The following is a 23,862-nucleotide window of genomic DNA, read 5'->3' as shown; positions in this document are numbered from 1 at the left end:
CCACGATGGCACCGAAACAGAGGACGACCGAAGAAAGGCAGAAATACTGAATTCAGTGTTCCGAAACTGTTTCACTGCGGAAAATCGTAACACGGTCCCTGACTTCAGCCGTCGCACGGACGCCAAAATGGAAAATATTGAAATAAACGATATCGGAATTGAAAAACAACTGCTATCACTTAGAAGCGGAAAAGCATCCGGACCAGACGAGATACCCTTAAGATTCTACAGTGATTATGCTAAAGAACTTGCCCCCTTTCTATCAGCAATTTATCGTAGATCGCTGGAAGAACGTAAATTACCTAGCGACTGGAAGAAAGCGCAGGTCGTTCCCATTTTCAAGAAGGGTCATAAATCAGATGCGAATAATTATAGGCCTATTTCGCTTACGTCAATCTGTTGTAGAATATTGGAACATGTTTTGTGTTCTCGTATTATGACGTTCTTAGATAATACAAATCTCCTTCATCATAACCAACATGGATTCCGCAAACAGAGATCATGTGAAACTCAGCTCGTCCTATTTGCCCAAGAAATTCACAGTGCCGTAGACACTGGCGAGCAGATTGATGCCGTATTCCTGGACTTCAGGAAGGCATTTGATACGGTTCCGCACTTACGTTTAGTGAAAAAAATACAAGCTTACGGAATATCGGACCAGGTTTGTGATTGGATTCAGGATTTCCTAGAAGAAAGAACACAACATGTCATTCTTAACGGTTCAAAATCTGCAGATGTAGAGGTAATTTCGGGAGTACCGCAGGGAAGCGTGATAGGACCTATATTGTTTACAATATACATAAATGACTTAGTTGACAACATCGGTAGCTCCGTGAGGCTATTTGCAGATGACACGGTTGTCTACAAGAAAGTAGCAACATCAGAAGACTCGTACGTACTCCAGGAGGACCTGCAGAGGATTAATGCATGGTGCGACAGCTGGCAGCTTTCCCTAAACGTAGATAAATGTAATATAATGCGCATACATAGGGGCAGAAATCCATTCCAGTACGATTATGCCATAGGTGGTAAATCATTGGAAGCGGTAACGACCGTAAAATACTTAGGAGTTACTATCCGGAGCGATCTGAAGTGGAATGATCACATAAAACAAATAGTGGGAAAAGCAGGCGCCAGGTTGAGATTCATAGGAAGAATTCTAAGAAAATGTGACTCATCGACGAAAGAAGTAGCTTACAAAACGCTTGTTCGCCCGATTCTTGAGTATTGCTCATCAGTATGGGACCCTTACCAGGTAGGATTAATAGAAGAGATAGACATGATCCAGCGAAAAGCAGCGCGATTCGTCATGGGGACATTTAGTCAGCGCGAGAGCGTTACGGAGATGCTGAACAAGCTCCAGTGGCGGACACTTCAAGAAAGGCGTTACGCAATACGGAGAGGTTTATTATCAAAATTACGAGAGAGCACATTCCGGGAAGAGATGGACAACATATTACTACCGCCCACATATATCTCGCGTAATGATCACAACGAAAAGATCCGAGAAATTAGAGCAAATACGGAGACTTACAAGCAGTCGTTCTTCCCACGCACAATTCGTGAATGGAACAGGGAAGGGGGGATCAGATAGTGGTACAATAAGTACCCTCCGCCACACACCGTAAGGTGGCTCGCGGAGTATAGATGTAGATGTAGATGTAGATGTGTTGTTCCAGCAGGATAACAGTCGCCACACACACTGCCCGCGAAACTCAACGTGCTCTGCAAGACGGGGAGAATTGTCTCTAGACTTGTGTCCAATCGAGCACGTGAAGGATCTGATGAGACGAGAAGTTACTCGTGCGACTCGCCAACGAACTGCTCTTACAGAACTACGTCGAAAGGTACAGCAGGCGTGGCATAACACATCCCATGACAGTATTCACCATCTGTTGGATCGACTGGGTGTCAGTGTCAGCGCATGCATTGCCGCCCGGGAAGGCTACACCACCTGTTAATATGAGTGTTTCAGCATAGCTCAGTACCTTGTACCTGAGAACATCTTGGGCTATTGTTCTGTAAATATTTTCATTTTATGTACTCCATATGCACTAATGCAACAAGAAATCTCAAGTCAATTGGAAACCAAATACTAATTTTTGTCCAGCAGTGTAATTTTTGTTAAATATAAACTTAAAGACAACTTTTAGTTAAAATTAAATTCCCGGGGAAGTTATCAATGCCGCCACTGAAGATTTACCCCTGCAGAGCGAGTTAACATCGCTTTAACACAATGGATTTACGGGCTTAGAGTCTCGTCCGAAGGTATTGTTGTAGTTTTCCCTTGGTTTCTCTAAAATGCTGAAGCCAAATATATGAATGGACCCCCTTGTAGGGAACCTGCGAGTTTCATTCCCTAACCTTCTCGTAGTGGTTATGGGTCCCTTTAAAGCTAACATCAGTAAACCATCTGATACCGCACATATGTACTCTCGCGAAACATTAATCGAAGCAAATATCTTTGTTACATTCCTTCTACAAATATCTGGCGTTTAGTAATTATCCATGCAATTCATTATCTCGAGACGGAAGCATTTGTCAGAGAACAGCAAGCTTCAGTTTTCGAATAACCCTTTCTTCATCTGTGGCAGTGCGCTGCTAATGACGTACAGGGTACATCCATAACATAAGAACTGAACCTTATAGTATATTAACATTCAAACCTCTCTGATTGTACCTTTGTCATTCTCATATTCACCAGATTGATATAAACTCTCCTGATTATATTTGACTTACTTTCGTTCGTCTTTATATTTGGTTGCTCTCCCTGTTGCTTGATTTTTGTATTACACGTATCTTAACACAGTATTCGGGAACATTACTTGTCCCTATCATACTTTACCGGCAGTGAAATTCTTGATCAGCTGTTTCACTGTATCATGTCGCAAAGCTTTCTTTACCGTTTTGAGAGAGAAATGTTTTACTGAACTGTGCACTACTGCTACACCTGCCAGGTTTCTCGGACACACTGCACAAATTACCCTCCTGTGTATTTATGCAGTACTCTTCGTCAAGAACTGGAACAAGCTATAAAATTAGAATTCAGCTGAGCGGTTTGAAAATACGAATGAGGAGTTCCTCCATCTCGTTTACGGTTACCTTTGTAAGTTCGGTTCTCATCCCACGACTTATTGGAATCGTGTTGACGGGACAACGGTATCTGGGATGACTGTGAACACTAAAGTCACTTTCCATTCACATTCCTGGAAACTTTGATTTCAGCTCATGTGAGTCATCGAATTTTAATTCCAAAGATATCTGGCACAGTGCTGCTGTTAAAAGAATCTCTCAATCATTCTGTATTATTCCTAGGTACATAATTAGCTCAAATGACTCTGAGCACTTTGCGACTTAACTTATGAGGTCATCAGTCGCCTAGAACTTAGAACTAATTAAACCGAACTAACCTAAGGACATCACACACATGCATACCCGAGGTAGGATTCGCACCTGCGACCGGAGCGGTCGCTCGGCTCCAGACTGTAGCGCCTAGAACCGCACGGCCACTCCGGCCGGCGGTACATAATTACTGCAATATTTTCACGTTGGCTGAAGTCTATTTAACATGTCGTAGATGACGCTACGTCTTTACTTTTCTACAAAAGCAATTCTATAAAAAGAGAACGGTGCCTCTGCTCACAGTATAGGCGTACATAATAAGTGGTAAGTGATTTTTTATCGATTAGATAGTAGTTACATTGCTGTATGTTCTTCCTGCGGGGTGCGGATAAATTGCAGCATGTGATACCCTTATGTGGTGGACTTTGTTAATTGTATATTGTTGTTCACTCACCCTGAGAAAACATTTGTTTTGGAAAGTAGGGTGACTGTTTTACGAAGAGTTTAGAATACGTCAAATTCTCTCCGAGTGCAAGTTGTGTAAGCCTAATTATCACATTTTGCTACCAATCTGACATATCGCAGGTTACAAGTGAATACATGAATGCGTAGTTCATTAGCCTAATGTCCAGGGAGATCTTCTGCTATATCTTGCATTAACGTTTTCTGGAAAGAAGCCTTTGTGAGTTTATCACGAATAACAGGTGACTGCTTCACCATCGTCTGAATCCGTTCGCTTTCGGTAATGTTTTCTTCTTAACGACATCATAAATTCGGTACCGTCTCATTGTCTAAAATAATATATGAGCTTCTTGCAGAGGCGAAATAGACTTCGTTGTTCTGGTGATGGGTTCTTGTGTTCACCACTCGCTAATAGCAGTCCTCTTTAATCATTGGGGTTCGGTGACATTCGTTTTATTTCACGGGCGGTCTCACTAATGTTTGCAGTCGAGACAATGGGCAGGGTGAGCAGCGGGTGGAAACTTTCATTTCCCTTAGCCTCAGCTTACTTCCGCTCCAATAAACTGGCCCGAACCATGCGGTGTGTGGCCTACGGTGCCAGCCGTACCTCATTCCTTCCACCGGCGTGACTCAGTTTTCAGTTGTGACAAAACGAAACGCCTATTCTCCTAAGTGAGGTACACCTCGCAGTTTCTTAAGACTCTTCAATTAAAGTCTTAACTGAAACTCAGGGGTCTGAGCAAATATTCGCTATGGTGTAGTTACTAATGACGCTTTCTCCTTAAATACGAAAGTTTTGTTAAAAATATGGTTTGGGAAACAATTTATTTGACAGTCTTCGCGTTCGGTCAGTCAAGACCAAGTATCAGAAGCAGAATACCCATTTTGATGCTCTCGATTAATAAAAATTCGGTACTCAAAGCTACAGAACATCAGAATTTTATGAATTGCAGGGTTCCTCGCTGTCTAGATGAAATGAAGGAGCACAGTTGTTCGTAAGCGTTATTTTAACGCAAAAAATGTTTCAGACCGTACGAGGAATCGGAAATCAGTGAACCGACGGATGAGGAATGGACATGTAGACTGTCTTAACAAATTGGAGAATTCATTCTTTGCTTGTCCTTTTGGAAACGCTGTACGGAAGAGTTGGAATTTATCGATTCTGCTTTCATACGTCTTAGTACAAGAAGGATACAGAAAGTGGAATAAAATATCAGCAGCAGAATGAAAGTTCAACTACAGCAGATACCAACGCTGAGGTTTACAAAAGCCATAGTACATCTGATTGGTAAGGGTAGATTTGTAACCTCGAAGTTCAGATTAATGATGAACACGTATTTCAAGTTATCAAGTGTAAGCGTCACAGCTAATGCATGGAGATGATAACATTGACTCAAGACAGGTAGGTAAAGAGATACTCAAGGATACTGAACGTATCACAAAAACGAAACTACATACTATTTGTACTTATCTAGCGATGAAGAGATATAATAATGCCGGTTCCAACTGACCATAAGTGCAATTGCCCTGAAGGAAGAGGATTAAGTAAGTAATAACCTGAAACGTATTTGTATTTAAGAGGTAATACGAAATTTGTCACTAACATCTAAAAGTGTACGGGATGAGTCACTAGCTTTAGCCGCCAAGTATAGCTCCGAAGGTATGATCGGAGCTGAAAAGTTTGTGGAACGAAAGTTTCAGATGCTCTTGTTCAATTGAAGAGGACAACTGGTAAATAAAAGATGCTTGTAGGTGTTTTTAAAACACTTAATTCCTCCGCCGTCAACCATAAAAGTTGAGTGTATCCTACGTGATACATTATTTAGTTGTTCGAATTACGTCGCGGTGGTGTCATGAAGTCATAGAACATCCAAGTATTACCAGAGATTATTTCAATGGCTATGTTGAACTGCAACCATTCTGGTCAGAAACGTGCAAAATAAGAAATAGATTACAGTCAAAGCCGAGCGCTGATGTTATGCCTTAGAAAACACAACACAGCAGTTTGACGTTGCGATATGAGTTGGCTAGAACGGGCAGACACAGCACCACCTACAAGAAAGAAGGTTGTGGCGAGGCAAAGCAAGAGCAGTCCGTGAGCGTAAAAACAACGAGCCTCTTTTACACCGAAATCGTCTTGTGTTGGTATTGCCACCCCAGTACCATGGGGCTATGACACTTGGGGCGCCATCCGGAATGCTGTATGGGTTCCACAATTCGACACAACGTCATGGCATCCTGGCATGAGACAGGAGACACAGAGCCAGCGTCACCGCAGGGCGAGCCGATCCCTGGGACACAGCGCGCCGGCCACAGGGCTTCCGCAGTGGAAGGCGGTCGCCGCGCCACACGTTCCAACCCGCCGGGCAGTACTGGGGGCACCAGATGTGCTTCAACCACAGCCGCCTTCCTGCAGAGTCTGGGGACATCGCTGACAGAAGCAGCGGCGTTACACCACTACCCGGCCATGCTGTGCTCCATCATCATTGACAGCAATCTTGCACACACATGCGCACACATACACACACAAGAGAGGCAACTGGATGCTTCAACCATACTAACGCTGCTTGATACGAATAACGGCGGAGGCCCATAAAAAAGTAATCTGAAAAGTCCAAATCAATCTCTCCGATACTGCACTTCTTCAATTCTTTTTCTTGTTTCGAATGGGCCTATTTCGGACCACGCTTGTTCAACTGTTGTCTTTGATCTTTCCCCAGTACTGTCGCATCCTCTGTCGGTGTAACTCTCTTTCTTCTGTCCAGGGGGTACCTTTTCTTCCGGGGGTTTTCCTGAATACCTTGGACTTTCTTCATGGTGTGTCTCACAGAGTATCTGTTATGGAGATCAGTTATTCCCAGTTCTTTAATGAACTTCTCAGTTTCTGTCAGCCAAGTGGGGCGAAACTCCTTGATTTACCAGAAGGTGGTCAATCTGTTTGGAGGATATCTTGCAACATGGCTATAGAAAGCTACCCTCTTTATCTTGCACAGTCAGAGAGCCTCTCGATCGTAGAGCTCCGAGTTATGCCACCTTCTCAATTCCCCAGCTTCTTCTACTGGGCCTAGGATCTTTCGGAGGATTCTCCTCTCTCTGACGTCCAATTTCTACATCAGGACTGTCCGGCTCAACGACATTCCATGGCATACAGAGCTTCTGGTCGTATGACTGATGAATAGTGCTTAAGTTTCAGGTTGCGTGACATACATTTCTTGTTGTAGGTGTTCAAAGTTAGTCGATAGGCTAGTTCCAACTAGTTGACTCTCTTGAATAATATTTTTTTTTTCTGTGAAGTTGGGATACTTAACTTTTTGAGTCCTTTCGATCTCTTCAATTATTATTATTATTTACAACACAATACCTGCGGTATATAATAAAATGTTGTACATGCCAAACTGATTTCATGGGCCAAAATTTGGCAGTATTGACTGCCGAGACATTTGCTGAAACGAGGTCCTCCTGTGTCAGGCAACTTTGGGCTGACCAAAAGGTGTTCACTGTCATGAAGTTCCCCACATTTACAAGTTGCGTCTCCAGTAATGCAGCCTCACCGCTTCAAGTTCTGTTTGCACCGCGCTACTCTAGTTCACAATATGTTCAAAGTTTTCCACGTCTGTTAGCGTAGTTGGAAACCTGCAGCTTGTTCTTCCTTTAGGTTTTGTTTGGTACTTCCAGTAGCCTTGTTTCGCCATGGTTGTATTCAGCGAGCGGAAGGTGATGAAGTAATGAGTTCAGTTCCTTGGAGAAAGCCCTTTCTCTACTTCAGCCTAGGACATGATGCTTCGCTTCCAAACAACTTCTTCTTCTCAACCTCTGTCCCCGGTCGTAGTCTGATAACTGAGGATGTTATACCTATAAGATGGTGGATTTTGTCAACTGGAGTTGGTCGTAGGCCTTCTTCAATAATGATGTAGGAACACTGGTAGTTATGTCACTTACCTTAGACGTTGGAGAATTGAACTTACGCTCCTACATCTACATCTACATGGATACTCTGCAAATCACATTTAAGTGCCTAGCAGAGGGTTTTTTAGAACCACCTTCACAATTCTCCATTATTCCACTCTCTTCTAGCGCGAGGAAACAATGAACACCTATATCTTTCCGTAAGAGCTCTGATTTCCCTTATTTTATCGTGCTGATCGTTCCTCCTTATGTAGGTCGGTGTCAATAAAATATTTTCGCATTCGGAGGGGAAAGTTGATGATTGGGAGTTTTTGAGAAAATTCCGTCGCAACGAAAAACGCCTTTCTTTTAATGATTTCCAGCACAAATCCTGTATCATTTCTGTGACACTCTCTCCCATGTTTCGCGATAGTACAAAACGTGCTGCCCTTCTTTGAACTTTTTCAGTGTACTCCGTCAGTCCTGTCTGGTAAGGATCCTACACCGCTCAGCAGTATTCTAAAAAAGGACGGACAAGCGCAGTGTAGGCAGTCTCCTTAGTGGGTCTGTTACAGTTTGTAAGTGTCTTTGGTTAGCCTTCTCCACAAACAGTTCTATGTGTTCCTTCCAATTTAAGTTGTTCGTAGAGACGAGGCTGATTTATCGTGCAACCGAAATTTAACGAGTTCCTTTTAGCACTCACGTGGATAACCTCATACTTTTCGTTATTTAGGGTCAACTGCCACTTCTCGCACCATTCATATATCTTTTCTAAATCATTTTGCAGTTTGTTTTGATCATCTGGTGACTTTATTAGTAAATAACCGACAGCGTCATCTGCAAACAACCGAAGACGGCTGCTCAGAGTGTCTCCCAAATCGTTTGTATAGACAAGGAACAACAAAGGGCCTAGGCTGCGTAGAGTAGTATGTTACTTCCAGGAAACTTCTCTTATGTTTGTTTGTGTGGTCGTCTTTTAAGCAAAAGGAAATTTGTACTTCCAGGAAACTTCTCTTGCGTTTGTTTGTGTGGTCGTCTTTTAAGCAAAAGGAAATTTGTCAAAATTGCAGTATTTAATCGGGATTTGGTTCTGTGTCCAATGTTCTCAGTAGGTCATAGAGATGTGCAGTTGATATTTCAGCGAAATAAGCTGAGTCATCCACCATCTTTTGACATCGACATTGCTACCTGCATCCCACCTCTACTGATGTCGAAACAGTCTTTGCTAGCAAACGGAATTTCTATGACATGTTGACGTCTCCAAGACACAATTCGGCCAATTAAGTGAAGTATCATGTGGTCTACACAAAACTATTGACCAACACCACAGAGAAATCCATCGAGAGCTTGAGACCGTTTGCAAATCTGAGGCAGCGAGAAATGCATGAAGAAAGTATCGAGGAAATCGCCAAGAACAACTACATTCTTAATCAAAGCTACTGGTTTGAAAAAAGGCATACCACAAATTTCATTCACACTTACGTATACTGCAAAGCAGTTAACTGCATTCACTGTTTGCTGTACAGGTCTGCAGGACATTCTTTAATTCACACTGCTAATAACTCAAAGCACTCGTTCTTGGACAAGGAAAGCATTCACTTCACTTGAGAAATTATTCAGAAGTATAATCCCGTGTAAAGAAAGGGCGAAAAGTATGATAGCTATTTAGTTTTAATCAAATGTTCTGAGAAAATCTACATTGTAAATAAAGATTTGCTAAGGCGCCCCAGCACTTCTGAGATATGCTTCTCCAAAGTGAATCTGTTTCCAAGAATCTAACACTGACAAGGTTTTTTATCCGCTTTGCGTGATAGTTTAGAGAAATTTGGAGTGGAAACCTTTTAAGGTTTCTGAATTGCATAAATGTACCTTCTCCGAATTCACTGACAAGAAATTGACTGGAAGCAAGTTAAATGTCTTCGCATATGTCACTAACAACTCTCTTTAAAGTTATAGTTGATTTATTATTTATCGCACTGTTCGTGTCAGTTACAAACGTAGCGACTAAGTGTTTGATAATTTTACTAATGGAATCGTCGACAACACCGTCATGCCTGTGAAGTGAGTGATGTCCTAATATAATCATTTTTTCACTTGAGTTTGTTCTTCAAAATTGCACCTATTACTTAATTTATTTTGTCTCATGCCCCTTCGAGTCATATATGTAGAAACACATTGTTGTGCTAAACGATCGTCTCTGTATCCTTGTTTCAGGATACTCCACAACTGCAACAGCTACTTCTTCTCCTTTGCCTGTCAAGTGAATGGACGCCATGTAGAAGAGTATATCCAGTAAGTAAGACGAACGGCTACTCTATAATACAAAGAACTTTGTTTTCGACATTTCATTTAATTACATTTCCACTAATAATTGGTGAAAACAATAATATACAGCAGAATCGGAGAGAAAATTGAGGATGTGTTAGACGACGATCAGTTTGGCTTTAGAAAAGTTAAAGGCACCAGAGAGGCAGATCTGAGGTTGTGGTTGATAATGGAAGCAAGACTAATGAAAAAGACATTCTCATAGCATTTATCAATTCGGAAAAAGCGTTCAACATTGTCAGATGGTGCCATAGGTTCGAAATTCTGAGAAAAATAGAAGTAAGCTGCAACGAAAAACGGTAATGTACAGTTCGTACAAGAGCCAAGAGATAACAATAAACGTGGAAGACGAAAAACGGAGTTCTCAGATTAAAAAGTCTTTCATCCCTATTGTTCAATTTATACATCGGAGAAGCAATGACAGAAATAAAAGAAAGGTTTGAGAGTGGACCTAAAATTTGAGGCCGAAGGATATCAACGATAAGATTCAGTGATGACATTGCAATCCTCCGTGACAGTGAAGAAGAATGACAGTATCTGCTAAACAGGATGAATAGTTTAATGAGTAAAAAATATGAATTGAGAGTAAATCAAAGAAAGAAGAAAATAATGAGAAGGAACAGAAATGAGGACAGCGAGAAACTTAACATCAGGATTGGCGATTATGAAGTAGATTAAGATAAAGAATTCTGGTATGTAGGTAGCAAAAAATTCTATGACGGACGGAGCAACGAGGACGTAAAAGGCAGACAAGCACCGGTAGAAAGGGCATTCCTGGCCAAGCGAAGTCTGCTAGTATCAAACATAGGCCTTACTTTAAGGAAGAAATTTCTAAGAATGTACGTTTGCAACACAGCATTGTATGGTAGTGAAACATGGACTGTCTGGAAGTGGAAGAGAATCTCAACATTTCAGATGTGGTGCTGCAGAAGAATGTAGAAAATTAAGTGGATTGATAACGTAATCAACGAGGAGGTTCTCCGCTGACTCGGAAAGGAATTCATGGAAAAGGACACTATAGTAGGTCATGACGTCACGGAATACCTTCCATTGTATTACAGGGGGCTGCAGAGGAAAACAGATGTTATAATACATCCAGCAAATAATTGAGGACGTTAAGTTGCAAGTGCTACTCTGAGATGAAAAGGTTGGCAAAGGAGAGAAATTTGTGAGGGGCTGCATGAAACCACTCAGAAGACTGAAGCAAGAAAAAAGTTGGATTGTTGTAAAAACGATTGCACACTGTGGTACAAGTTCTTCCACTATGGCGTCGTCTATAATATGGTACGGTTTTAGCATAGTATTCCACGCTACGTTGGTGTTTTATACGGTAGTTCGTTTTATCGAACCCTTACTTGTGCTTACGTGCACGACCTGTTTCGTGATATTGCCCTGGGAATGTGAGGTATAAGGAAATACATATGTTGCCGACTGCTATGTAACATCTGAATGCTGGGAGAGTCCCAGTTGTAACGGTAAAATCACATTATCTGCAAAAGACAGACCAAGAGATAGAAGTGGTAGAAAATTAGAAGTTATCTCTATGAAGAAGAGTGCTTGCAGTATTGTACACCCCTTTTTAATTTAGACAGAATCACATACTGTGGTAAGGATTGTATCCTATTTCGGTCATTCATTGACCATCTGCAGATTATGCAATCAGAAATGATGGAAAAATTCCTGACTAAAATCTTAAAATCTGTAAATTACTAGCCATTTCTATGTGTAATTAACGAAAGGAAAATTGAAATAGCGCTGTACTGTACAGTGTACAACTTACGTAAAAGGCTAAATTTGTTCTCAAAAATATTTTGGTAACTATGCGCGTTTTTTATTAATGGAGTTGGCTACAAGTTTTAGGATCGCAGTACAGGTTTTTTTACCTGCAGTAGAATCTCAAGATTTATAGTCGCAACCAATTACGGTTATCAACATTTTATGTGACAAAATGAAGCCGTATTCCTCCGCTCACAGAAATTTATTTTTTTCCCAAGTAAGCTTTTCATAAGACAAAAGTGAATTAACTAAGTAACTAGGGAAGGTAAAGATAATTAAAGAGAATACCTTTTCTTCACCTTACGTTACTTTCAATATGAAAGGTCAAAAATTTTATTTACTTTTTAATTTTTGTCCTTTTTTTATACTTCCCTGTATCAGAATCTGAACAGAGCCGAAACTGATAACGATCGCGTGATTGTGTGTAAAATAAATGGAATTGTATAGGCCTATTAATGGGTGACGCTTAATTTTACACCCCATGAACTACAGACTCTGTGGATGGCGTGCATGCCACAAAAATACAGATGCCGACGCTGTAAGTGCAGGGTTTTCTGTGGAGCTCCCAGACAAACATGTGATTCCTCAAGAGGAACAGCGGCCTTTTCAGTAGTTGGGTGGGGGTAATAGTCTGAACGGTTGACTGATCTGGCCGTGTAACATCAGCCAACAAGGTCTTGCAGTGGTGGTATTGCAAGGGGCTGAAGACAAAGGAGAACTCCACGTGTAACTTTCTTGAGGATATTCAGATCTATTATATGGCTAAATGATGATGCCATCCCTCTAACGATCGAAGGGTAATGTAAGGTCACTTAATCGGGTAGGTAGTTTTGAAAATTTAAGAAGAGTAATGGATAGGTTGGAGACAGATGTAGTAAAGAACAGTAAGTTCGTTAGCAGGATGAGCGTAACTTTTGGTCAGCTGAGCGCAGGGTTATAAACATCCAAATAGAGGTAATGTAAGAGCAAGTGTAATACTAAATAAGAAAACAGGAATTCGGATAAGCTACTATGAGCAGCGCACACTGATGTGACAAAAGTCATGGGACACATCCTAATATCGTGTCGGATCTCCTTCTGCCCGACGTACTGCATCAACACGACATGGCACGGATTCAACAAATCGTTGGAAGTCCCCTGTAGAAGTACTGAACCATGCTTCCTTTATAGGCGTCCATAAATGCTCAAACATTGTTCAGATGGCTCTAAGCAGTATGGGACTTCCCATCTGAGGTCAGGTCATCAGTCCCCTAGACTTAGAACTACTTAAACCTAACTAACCTAAGGACATCACACACATCCATGCCCGAGGCAATATTTCAACCTGCAGCCGCAGCAGCAGCGCGGTTCCGGACTGAAGAGCCTAGAACTGCTCGATCACCGCGGCCGTCCTCCACAGTTGCGAAAGTGTTGCCTTTGCAGGATATTGTGCACGAATTGACTTCTCGATTATGTCACATAAATATACGATGGCTGGCAAATCATTCGTTCGAATTCTGCAGAATGATCTTCAAACAAGTCACGAACAGTTGAGGCCTGATGACAAGCAGCATTACCATCCTTAAAAATTCCATAGATTTTTGCGAACAAAAATTCCATGAATGGCTGCAAATGGTCTCCAAGTAGACGAACATAACCGTGTCCTGTCAACGATTGGTTCAGTTGGACCAAATGACCCAGTCCATTCCATGTAAACACAGCTAGCACTATTATGGAGCCACCACCAGATTGCACGGTGTCTTGTAGATAGCTTGAGTCCACGGTTTTGTCAGGTCTGCGCCCTACTCGAACTTTACCATTACCTCTTACCAACAGAAATCACAACTCATCTGGCCAGGCCACGGTTTCCCAGTCGTCTAGGGTCCTACTCATATGGTGTCGATCCCAGGAGAGGCTCTTTAGGCGTTAGCATTGGCTACTGCGTCGGTCGTCTGCTGCCAGAGGCCATTACCGGCAAATTTGGCCACAGAGTTCTAACAGATACGTTCCTAGTATGTTTCGCTTTAATTTCTAAGTTTACTTCACTCAGTGTTGCTTGTCTGTTAGCATTGACAACTGTACGCAAATGCTGCAGCTCTTGCTCGGTAAGTGAAGGCTGTAGGCCACAGCATTATCCGTAGCGAGAGATGATGGCTCTAATTTGGTATTCGCGGCGCACTTTTGACACGGTGGATCTCGTAAACATGAACTGACTAACGATTTCCGAAGTGGAATGTCCCAAGCATCTGGCTCCAACTACTATTCCTCATTCAAAGTCTCTTAACCCTCATCGTGAGGCCGTAATTACGTCGGAAACCTTATCACGTGAATCACGTGAGTACAAATGCCAGCTCCGACAATGCATTGATCTTCTGTATCTTGTGTATGCGATATTGCTGCCACGTGTATATGTGCGTATCGTTATCCAACGATTTCTGTCAACTCAGTGTAGTGAACACATCGTCGTAGCCAAGATAGACAAGAAGCCAACACGAAAAGCAATATCACAAGTTTAAAGGCCAACTAGTCCCGCAGATCATGAAGAGACTGGAAGAATGTAGGACGAGATAAAAGAAATACTGTGAGAAGCATTATGTCAGAGCACTGAAAGATCTAAGCCGAAACAAAGCCCTGGATTACACGACATTACCTCAAAACTTCTTATTTCCTTGTTATAGCCAGCCATTGCAAAACTGTTCTCCTTAGTTTGCAAGATATACGAGACACGGGAAATACCCTCATACTCGCAGAAGTCCAATTTCAAGGAAAGCAGATGCCTGTCGGTACGAACATTACTGAACTATCAGTTTAATAACTCATGATTAGAAAATACTGACACGAATTGTTTGCCGATGGGTGGATAAAGTTGTAAAAGACGAACTGAGGGAATATCAGTTTGGGTTCCGGAAAAATGTTGGAAGACACGAGGTTGTACTGACCCTACGATTTATCTTAGAAAAGAGGCTAAGAAAAGCAAACCTACGTTTTTAGCTTCTGTAGATTTACAGAAAGCTTTCGAGAATGTTCTGGAATACACTCGTTGCAATTCTGAAGCCATCAGGCGTAAAACAGGAGGAGCGAAAGGTTACATACGAGTTGTACACAAAACCGAGACGCACGAAAGGGAACTAGTGGTTGAGAAGGTAGTGAGGCAGGACTGTAGCTCATCTCCGATGTTATTCAATCTGTAAATTGAGCAGGCAGTAAGGGAAGCCAATGAACAATTTGGAGAAGAAATTGAGCTTCAGGGAGAAGAAACATTAAACTACGAGGCTTGCCAATGACATAGTAAGCGACACTAAAGTATAATTATTTATTTCAAGTTTCTGCTAACAGTCACTTTTTATTTCATGCTTGATCTAACATAATGCAACGCGTTTCGAACATGTTCTGTTCATCTTCAAGCGTTTATACATACATACATAGAGAAATGTTACTTAAAGGTAACAGTCTTAAACTAGATTAATCTAGAACACTTTGTCCATTGTTTTTTACTGTAGCTGCTGGAGTGGCGTTTGGGGGGAAGGAGGGGGGCAGTTTATTTCTAGAAATCGAATTCAGTGATGTCTTCTGCTGGTTTTCTTCTTTGTTGTTGACTATGCATATCACAGCCTGTATCGGATGCAGATAGATTATCATCAGTTATGTGTTACGAAAATAGTGTGAAAGGTTTTATATGACAGTTGATAGCTAGCAATTTCATCATCTTCCTGCTTCACTTGCATCACTGGTGTAATGACTGAGCTGTTAATTGACATTACATTGGCAATCAGTTACAAAATATAGTTTGCAATGTCAATCAGCAGCTCCGCCATTACACCAGTGATGCTAGTGAAGCAGCAGGATGATGAAATTGTAAGTGATCAACTGTCGTATAAAAGCCTTTCACACTATTTTCGCAACACATAACTGATGCAAATCTATCTGAATCCGATACAGGCTGTGATATACATAGTCAACAACGAAGAAGAAAACCAGCAGAAGACATCACTGATTTCGATCTCTAGACATACACTGCCCCCCTCCTTCCCCCCAAATGCCACACTAGCAGCTACAGTAAAAAACACTGGACAAAGTGTTCTAGTTTAATCTAGTTTAAGAGTGTTACTTTTAAGTAACATTTCTCTATGTATGTACGTATAAACGCTTGAAGATTAACAGAACATGTTCGAAACGCGTTGCATTATATTAGATTAAGCATAAAATAAAAAGTGACTGGTAGCAGAAACTTGAAATAAATAATTATCCCACGCAGCCACGGTTCACAAACATAGCAATTACGGCTGAAAATAATTATGACACTAAAGTAGTTGGAGGTGCAGTTGAACGGAATAGTGTCTCGAAAGAATGATGTGGGATCTATATTAACAAAGCAAATATGTGTTAATGGGATGTAGTCGAATTAAATTAGGAGATGCTGAGAGAATTAGATTAAGAAATAGGCGCTGATCAGTTTTCCTTTTTCGAAAGTATCACAAAAGTTGACAACCAAAGTAGAGGGGATATAAAATGCAGATTGTCAATGTCAAGAAAACCTTTCCTGAAGAAGAGACCTTTTCATACCCAATATAGATCCAAGTATCAGGAACCCTCTTCTGGAGGCTTTTGTCTGGAACATAACCCTGTACGGAGGTGAAACGTCGGCGATAAGCATTTTCCCCACGTGGAGAGATCAGAAGTTTTTGAAATGTCGTGCTACAGAAGAGCGCTGGAGCTTGATTAGCAGCAGCGCGTAAGTAAGGAAGAGGTATGGAACAGAACTGATAAAAGAGAAATTTGTGGCACAACTCAACTAAAAGACGGCATACGCTGATAGGGCACATTCTAGGGAATCAAGGAAAAGTCAGTTTAGTATTGGAGGCAAATTTGGTGTTATAAAAGGCAAAGGGTTCTGTGAGGTGAGTGCAATAAGTAGGTTTAAATAAACGTTTGTTGCAGTAGTTATTCGGAAATGAAGAGGCTTGCACAGGCCAGAGTGGCGTGGAGAGCCGCGTGAGAGCAGTCTTTGGACTGAAGATCACAACAACAATAAATATTTTACTTACCATTCGCCTTCTTACTTACGTCATCTTACCACTTCCATGCGAACACTGTGGCTGTCACGCACTACGAAGTCTACTGCAGTCTTGGGCTAAGAAGATTGCGATCAACTGTTCGTTCTATACTCTGTGAAGAACTGCTACGAGTCACAGTAACAATTATTTCATCGCATAAACCATAAATTCACCGTAAACTTCTCAGTGTAGGGGATGTTTCCTCTGCTTGTCTCTTTTCAACAATGCGATTTATTGATACTGAATAGAATTTAGTATGACTGCACGTTAATGCCAGTTACTGAAAATGTGTACATTACTGACTACTGTATTACTTTGGATGATTTTCGTATTACGTGATATCAGTTCACAAACGACAGTCGAAGTACGCATGCTCAAACACGATAAATCTCTTCCGCACCAACAGGGGAAACGTATTTTGCATTAGCTGTAAGATTCCAAAGTACCTGCTGCAGATAGTTTTCACCCAATGCGTTTAGAAAGATTTCTTAGAAGGTTTTGCGTCATTTGTCACTTACGCAACTACAATTTTCCTAACCTTCTGCAGGGTAGTCAAAATCAAGAAGAGTAAAATGACGGGGGAACGTATTTGTTAATGTGCTGAGAGTTCCTCTTCTGATAATTTTTTCTGTGCAAACGTAAGTGCTACCTCAATAGCATCTAAATTGTTTTATGCTCATATGAATACACTATAGTGTCTTTACAAGTATCCTGACCATTTGATTTCTGTCAAAAAACTGCTTACGTCAAAGAGTTGTTAAAGCTAACAGTCTTTAGCAGTAATTTCATTAGTTGCACAAGATGCTAGAACTTATTCTGAAACATTTAGCACTGGTACCACAGTGGAGTCATGTTACTTCTACAGTCTCATTTATAAGAAATATTACTTAAAGAAATAAACATTAAGGACTGTTATTAATGAATAGCTTTAGTGCCTTCGACATCGAGATGATAAGATCCTCAACACGAGAAATCGCCACAGCGGGAAAGGGTGATTAGGAACTAGCACTGTTAAGGAAGAAGCGACTGTGCCCTGTGAACAAAGAGGAGGAAGACATGAATACAGGGGAGACTACTATCGAGACATGTGGTGTGTGGTTCAACTCTACAGAATTACCCGCTCGTTCCATAAATAAGAGGTCGACTGTGATCGGTCGATATGTTACCAAACAATTGCTTCAGAAGGAAAGCCCTTTGATCATCTTAACGTAAATTCTCAAGTAGTAAAAGCTGGTTCTGATGTAACATATCAGAAATTTTGGCTGCTACAAAAATAAATAAATAAATAAAAAATAATTAATCGAAATGTGTGTGAAATCTTATGGGACTTAACTGCTAAGGTCACCAGTCCCTAAGCTTACACACTACTTAACCCAAATTATCCTAAGGACAAACATACACACCCATCCCTGAGGCAGGACTCGAACCTCCGCCGGGACCGGCCGCACAGTCCATGACTGCAGCGCCTTAGACCGCAAGGCTAATCCCACGCGGCGAATCAGCACTCAGTGCCATGTCATCTGCAAATGCCAGACAATCTACAATCAGTCCTTCGTTCTTACAACCCAGGTAGACACCACTCTCAACACCCAAACTGGTCAGTTCCTTGTGCCATTCTCTCACAACCATTTCTAGCACAGGAGTGTCCATTCCCTAGGAGGCCTTCGTTAAATCAACGAACGTGATAACCACCTTCCCGTTTCTGATTTTAGAGTATGCCAGTATAGTTTTAAGGTTAAAGATGTGTTCAGCACAGAATAGGGGCTTCCTGAAGCCCCCCCTCCCCCCCCCCCCCCCCCCGCCTCACGATATTCTCCTAGTTGAGTAGCCAGTTGACCTACCGACCTTGTTTGTAACGCCTTGGAGAGAATCTTGTATGTTTATGAGACAAGAGAAATCCAATGGTAGTTGTTGAAATTACTAAAATCTCCCTTTTTGTGAAGCGGGTGGTTCAGAGCTATGTTCAGATCATGTGGTAATTTCTCTGTTTCCGCGATATCCTGGATAATCTCGGTGAGGTTGCCCATGGCATTGCTTCAAATACATTTTTAGAGTTCAGCAACGTTAGAGTCCTCTCCAGCCGCCTTATTATTCTTTAGGAGTTGAATGATTTGACCAACTTCTTCCAATAAAGGAGAAAGTGAGCCTGGGTTTGGTGTGATTTGTTTGTAGTCGAAGTCTTCGGTGGGTGGATCAAAGTTGAGTAGGTTTTTAAAATACTAAGCTAACAGGTGGCAGTTGTCCTTGTCATTAAAAACCAGTTTGCCTGCGTCTGAAGTGGAGGCTTGGCGAATTGTATTTTCTGAGTGTCTGCTTGAAAGTTCTGTAGAAATCTCTGGAGTTATTCTTAGGGAAGCTCTCCTCTATTTGGGTTAATTCGTTTTGTGTGAAGGTCCAATGGGTTCTTCGAATTACCTTAGTCATAAGCCTAATTCGTTCCAAGATGTTCTCCAAATTTTTCTTGGTTTTCTTACAATTCCACTTCCCTTTGAGTGTCTGTCTTTAGTTTACTGCGTTGTGACAGTCTTCATTCCACCACGGATGCTTCCTTGTTCTCGTGAGGGGGCGAGTTCATTGGCTGTGTTCACAAGGGTCTCCTTTAGTTGGTCCCAGCTGTTGAAATCTGTACTGGTCAGTTTCTGGGCTACTTCTTGTCTGTCTACGTCAAATCTTACCATATTGGAGGTTCTGTGTATTCTAGTGTTTCTAGGCTGGAGTCTCATTTGGAACTTTCAGAGGCAGTGGTCTCAGTCCAGAGTGGAACTTATTAATATCTCCACGTTTTGTATTTCCTTTTGAGATTTTCTTGAAATGGCCACATAATTATCTGGAATTCACCTAAGTCGGTGTCAGGTGAAATCCAAGTCTGGTGCTTCCTTGTCAGGTGTTTGAAGGCTGCAGACTTCATGACCAACCCAAGGTTGTACACAGATCCACCAATCGTTCACCATTGCGGTTGGTTCTCAAACGTGCCGGATAGTTGCCCACTATATTTCTGTACTTTTTGTCTCTTCCCAGTTGAGCACTGAAGTCACCAAGCAGTATGACGGAATCCTCTTATTGTAAACTTAACAACGATATTAGGTAGATCTGACAACAGTTTACAGAAACCTGACGGAGTACGATGCTGACGCAGAGAACTATTGACAAACTGGGATGGAAGCCGCTACGTCGTTCTCCTTTTCATTGTTCACTTCACCACCTTAGATTCATAGCTGTCTGGTTCACTGAGTGATTCCGTGCGTGGTACCAAGTTCATGGTCAATGAAAGCTAAAGAGAAATGTGCGAAAGTGCCTTCGAGACGAAGGTAACGAATTCTTCGTTGCGGAAGTAGGAAGAGTCGTAAGATCACTGGGCAGCTTCACAGAGGTTATTGAGGGAACATGGAAAAGTATCCACAAACTTTATATAGTTAATTAACAATTTGGCTTTCGAGATATTTTTCTCTATTACATGATCCTCGTACATATACATTGCTCCTTCGCATTTTCTTGAATTGTATGATCCAAAGTGCATGGGCACTTATAAGTTGACACAAATGTAGGGTGTATCTACTGTAGAGAAATGGTAGCTCTTTCCTCCTCAATATCAGGAAACGGAGAAAGCTGTTATGCCTAACGTTGGAAGTGGAGTGAAGTCGACGTGGTAATACATCCCAAAGGCGTTTCGCTGGTTTCATTTCGGGTCTATGGGCAGACCAGTCAATTTCAGGAATGTTATTTTCCACAGACCATTGCATCACAGAATGGTGTTACGACAAGGTGCAGTGCCGTGCTGACAGAGACTATCACCGTTTCCAAATTGTTCCTGTACTGTATGCAGTGCACAACGCCATAAATATGTTCATATCGTCCCACATTTAGCGTTTACTGAAGCGCAGTTAGGGCACCGCACCCTGACCACGAAAACATCCTCTGTATTGTAGTAACCGCTCCACATTCGTTCTTCTCTGCTGCATTCGCTCATGTTGGCAGGTTCCCCAACACCAAGCCCTTCCCACGGATTTCCACAAGGTATAGCGCTATTCATCGCTCCAAATCACTCGTTTCCAAGCATCCGCTGGCCAGTGGTATAGCTCTTCACACCTGTCCAAGAGTCGCTTAGCATTTACTACACGACTGTTTGCTTTATGATAAAATGATCGAGTAATTTACTCCCGTTTTATCAACTGTCTATTCACAGACATTGGCCTAGCTGGGCTGCAGGTACCTAACTGATAAGTGACTCGCTCCAACACAATGTTTTACAGCCACTCTCCAAAATACTTGACGGTCCGTGCCCTCTCAGTAAATGAGGTGTATCTGCTCTTGGGTTAGCTGTGGTTGCTCCTTCTCGTTTCCACTTCCACAATCGCAACACCGGTAGTGAATTACCTAGGACTTTTGAACAGATAGAATGAGATATCTAGCCACCGTGGATTAGTTTGTCGTCTATTAAAACGTAAGAATATATTCTTAGTTCTACGTACTATCGAATCCTGCACATCATGTTCTATTTCATTTCGTTCTTGCTAAAGCAATTATTACATCTCCAAATAGCATCTGTTAGCCTACGAAATGCAAGTGGAACTGAACATTACGTCCGAAATACTACAATGATTTGCAAGAGTTGGACAGTTGAGCAGCAGATCACTTTATGGAAAACTCGGATACTTAATAAAAATGTTATGCAAAGGATTTTAATAAGGGTTATTGGTAGAAATTGTGGCTCCAGTAGTGTGTCTTAAAGACTGATGTTTCCATAATTCATTATTAATAAACAGCAGAAAAGGGATTAACTAACTGTGGAATCAGAAACTTAGCCCAAGTGAACCCAATTTTTATTCCAAAGTTTTCAGTGTCCATACTTTAATAAAGACAGTACACAGAATTCTGGACAAAGAACAGCTAATAAAAACCTGAAAGGCAATTGAAATATGCACGTCTACAACGTCCAAAACATGAAGTTTGGCAAAGATACCTGGAAAGGAATGTCGGTAGTAATCAACTACTAACATACAATCTAAAACAAAATATGCGACGCACCATAAAGGATTTATCCAAATGGGAATGAAATCGGTAAATATGATGTGCATATAAGGCCAAAAAAATGAGCACAGTTTCAAAATAAAAAAAAAAACATGGTATACCCAAGAGAAAGAGCTTCACAAAGTGAGAAACGCAGCAAGTCTTTCTACGTTCGCAGGTTCGAATCCTGCCTCGGGCATGGATGTGTGTGATGTCTTTAGGTTAGTTAGGCTTACGTAGTTCGAAGTCTAGGGGACTGATGATCTCAGATGTTAAGTCCCATAGTTCTTGGAGCAACTTTTCAACAAAGCTTTGTTCTACCTCTGGCCCTCGTGCAAACTGTTATTCGGTTTGGCACTGATTGACAGAGTTGCTGGGTGTCCTCCTGAGGGACATCGTCCCAAATTGTGTCCAATTTGCGCGCTAGATCGTCGAAATGACCAGCTGGTTGGAGGGCCCTGACCATAATGCTCCAAATGTTCACAAGTGGGGACAGATCGGGCGACGTTGCTAGTCAATGTAGGGTTTGACAAGCACAAAGACAAGCAGTAGAAACTCTCGCCGTGTGTTATCTTGCTAAAATGTCAGCCCAGGATGGCTTGTAATGAGGTGAAATAAATGGGGAGTAGAATGTAGTCGACTCATCGTTGTGCTGTAAGCGTGCAGCGAATAACAACCAAAGAAGTCCTGCCATTAACTGAAATGACACGAGAGGTCATCACTCCTGGTTGTCGGATCCTATGATGGATGACAGTAAGTTTGGTATCCCACCGCCATCTGGGGTCTTTCCAGAAGCCTCTTCACTGGTGGTCGAATCTCAGTTCGAAGCGAGACTCATTACTGAAGCCGGTTGTACACCAGTGAATGAGATTCTAGTCCGAATTCGCGTTAGGAGACGGCCTGGAATCCGGTGGGGTACTAATCTGTGTGTAACCCTTCGTTTTCTCCGAGAACTAGCTGTGACGGTCTGGGGGAGCCATTTGTTTTATAGCAAGACACATGAGGTTGTTATTTGCGACAGCCTTACAACACAGTTGTGCGTCGACGATACTTTACTCTTCATGGCAAGCTATCCTGGTGTTACATTTTAGCAGGATAATGCCTTACCGCACATAGCAAGACTTTCTACTGCTTGCTAACTCCTGTAATGTTCGGCAAGTTTGCCGGAAGCTACCTCAATTGAGAATGTATGGAGCATTATGTTCAGGGCTCTGCAACCAGCTGTGATTTTTGACGATGTAACTCCCTAATTGGACAAAATGTGGCGTGATATCCCTCAAGAGGATATCCAACAGCCCTTCCAGTCAATGCAAGCCGAATGACAGCCTGTTGACGGGACAGAAGTAGTTCAACGCGTTAATGACTTCTCAGTTCGTCAAGCTCTTTCCCTTGAATAAATCATCCAATTCTTTCTGAAATTGTAATCACTTGTTTGTCTTTACACGTAAATCACATTCACCAATTTCTGTGCCATTGGGATGATTCCTTTGTGGTGCGTCGTTTTTTCTGTTTTACAGTGTCTTAACTCAAAATAATATAACCGTGGCTGGACAACAGTGATTGAGCTATCGAACCAGAAATGAAATTAAATTAGACATGCAACTACATCTGTACAGCTAGTCATTGACGAGCCTGCATTAATTTACTGTAACACTGGATGACTCTTAATTCTGTTCTGTCCTAACCGGTCGATGCCACAAGATATTCTCACCATAATTGTTGTGTGTTGACGAGTAGGATCTGGATGGTGGAGATGGATGTCTCGTCTGCCAATTCGTGCTATCTCATAAGACTAAGTGCAAGCATCTTCTCTGTCCCCCGCCCGGAAGTGCCGTTGTCGGGTCTCCAACGCGAAGTCAGGAAATGTTCTCCACAGTGACGAAGAGGAAAGTCCTTTGCCTGTGTACTGTTTCTCTTGAGCCAGCTCTCCACTGAGCTCGCTTCTAAAAGTAGCCTAACAATGAGAAAAAAGTTTGCCCAGATCTAGCCAATGCCATAACAGTTGTGTTACCGGTTTTTAGCCAGCCAGAAA

The sequence above is a fragment of the Schistocerca piceifrons genome, chromosome 5 (assembly GCF_021461385.2).
Source record: "Schistocerca piceifrons isolate TAMUIC-IGC-003096 chromosome 5, iqSchPice1.1, whole genome shotgun sequence".
Classification (NCBI taxonomy): Eukaryota; Metazoa; Arthropoda; class Insecta; order Orthoptera; family Acrididae; genus Schistocerca; species Schistocerca piceifrons.
The sequence above is the reverse complement of the archived record's forward strand: the minus strand, read 5'-3'. Positions refer to the sequence as shown.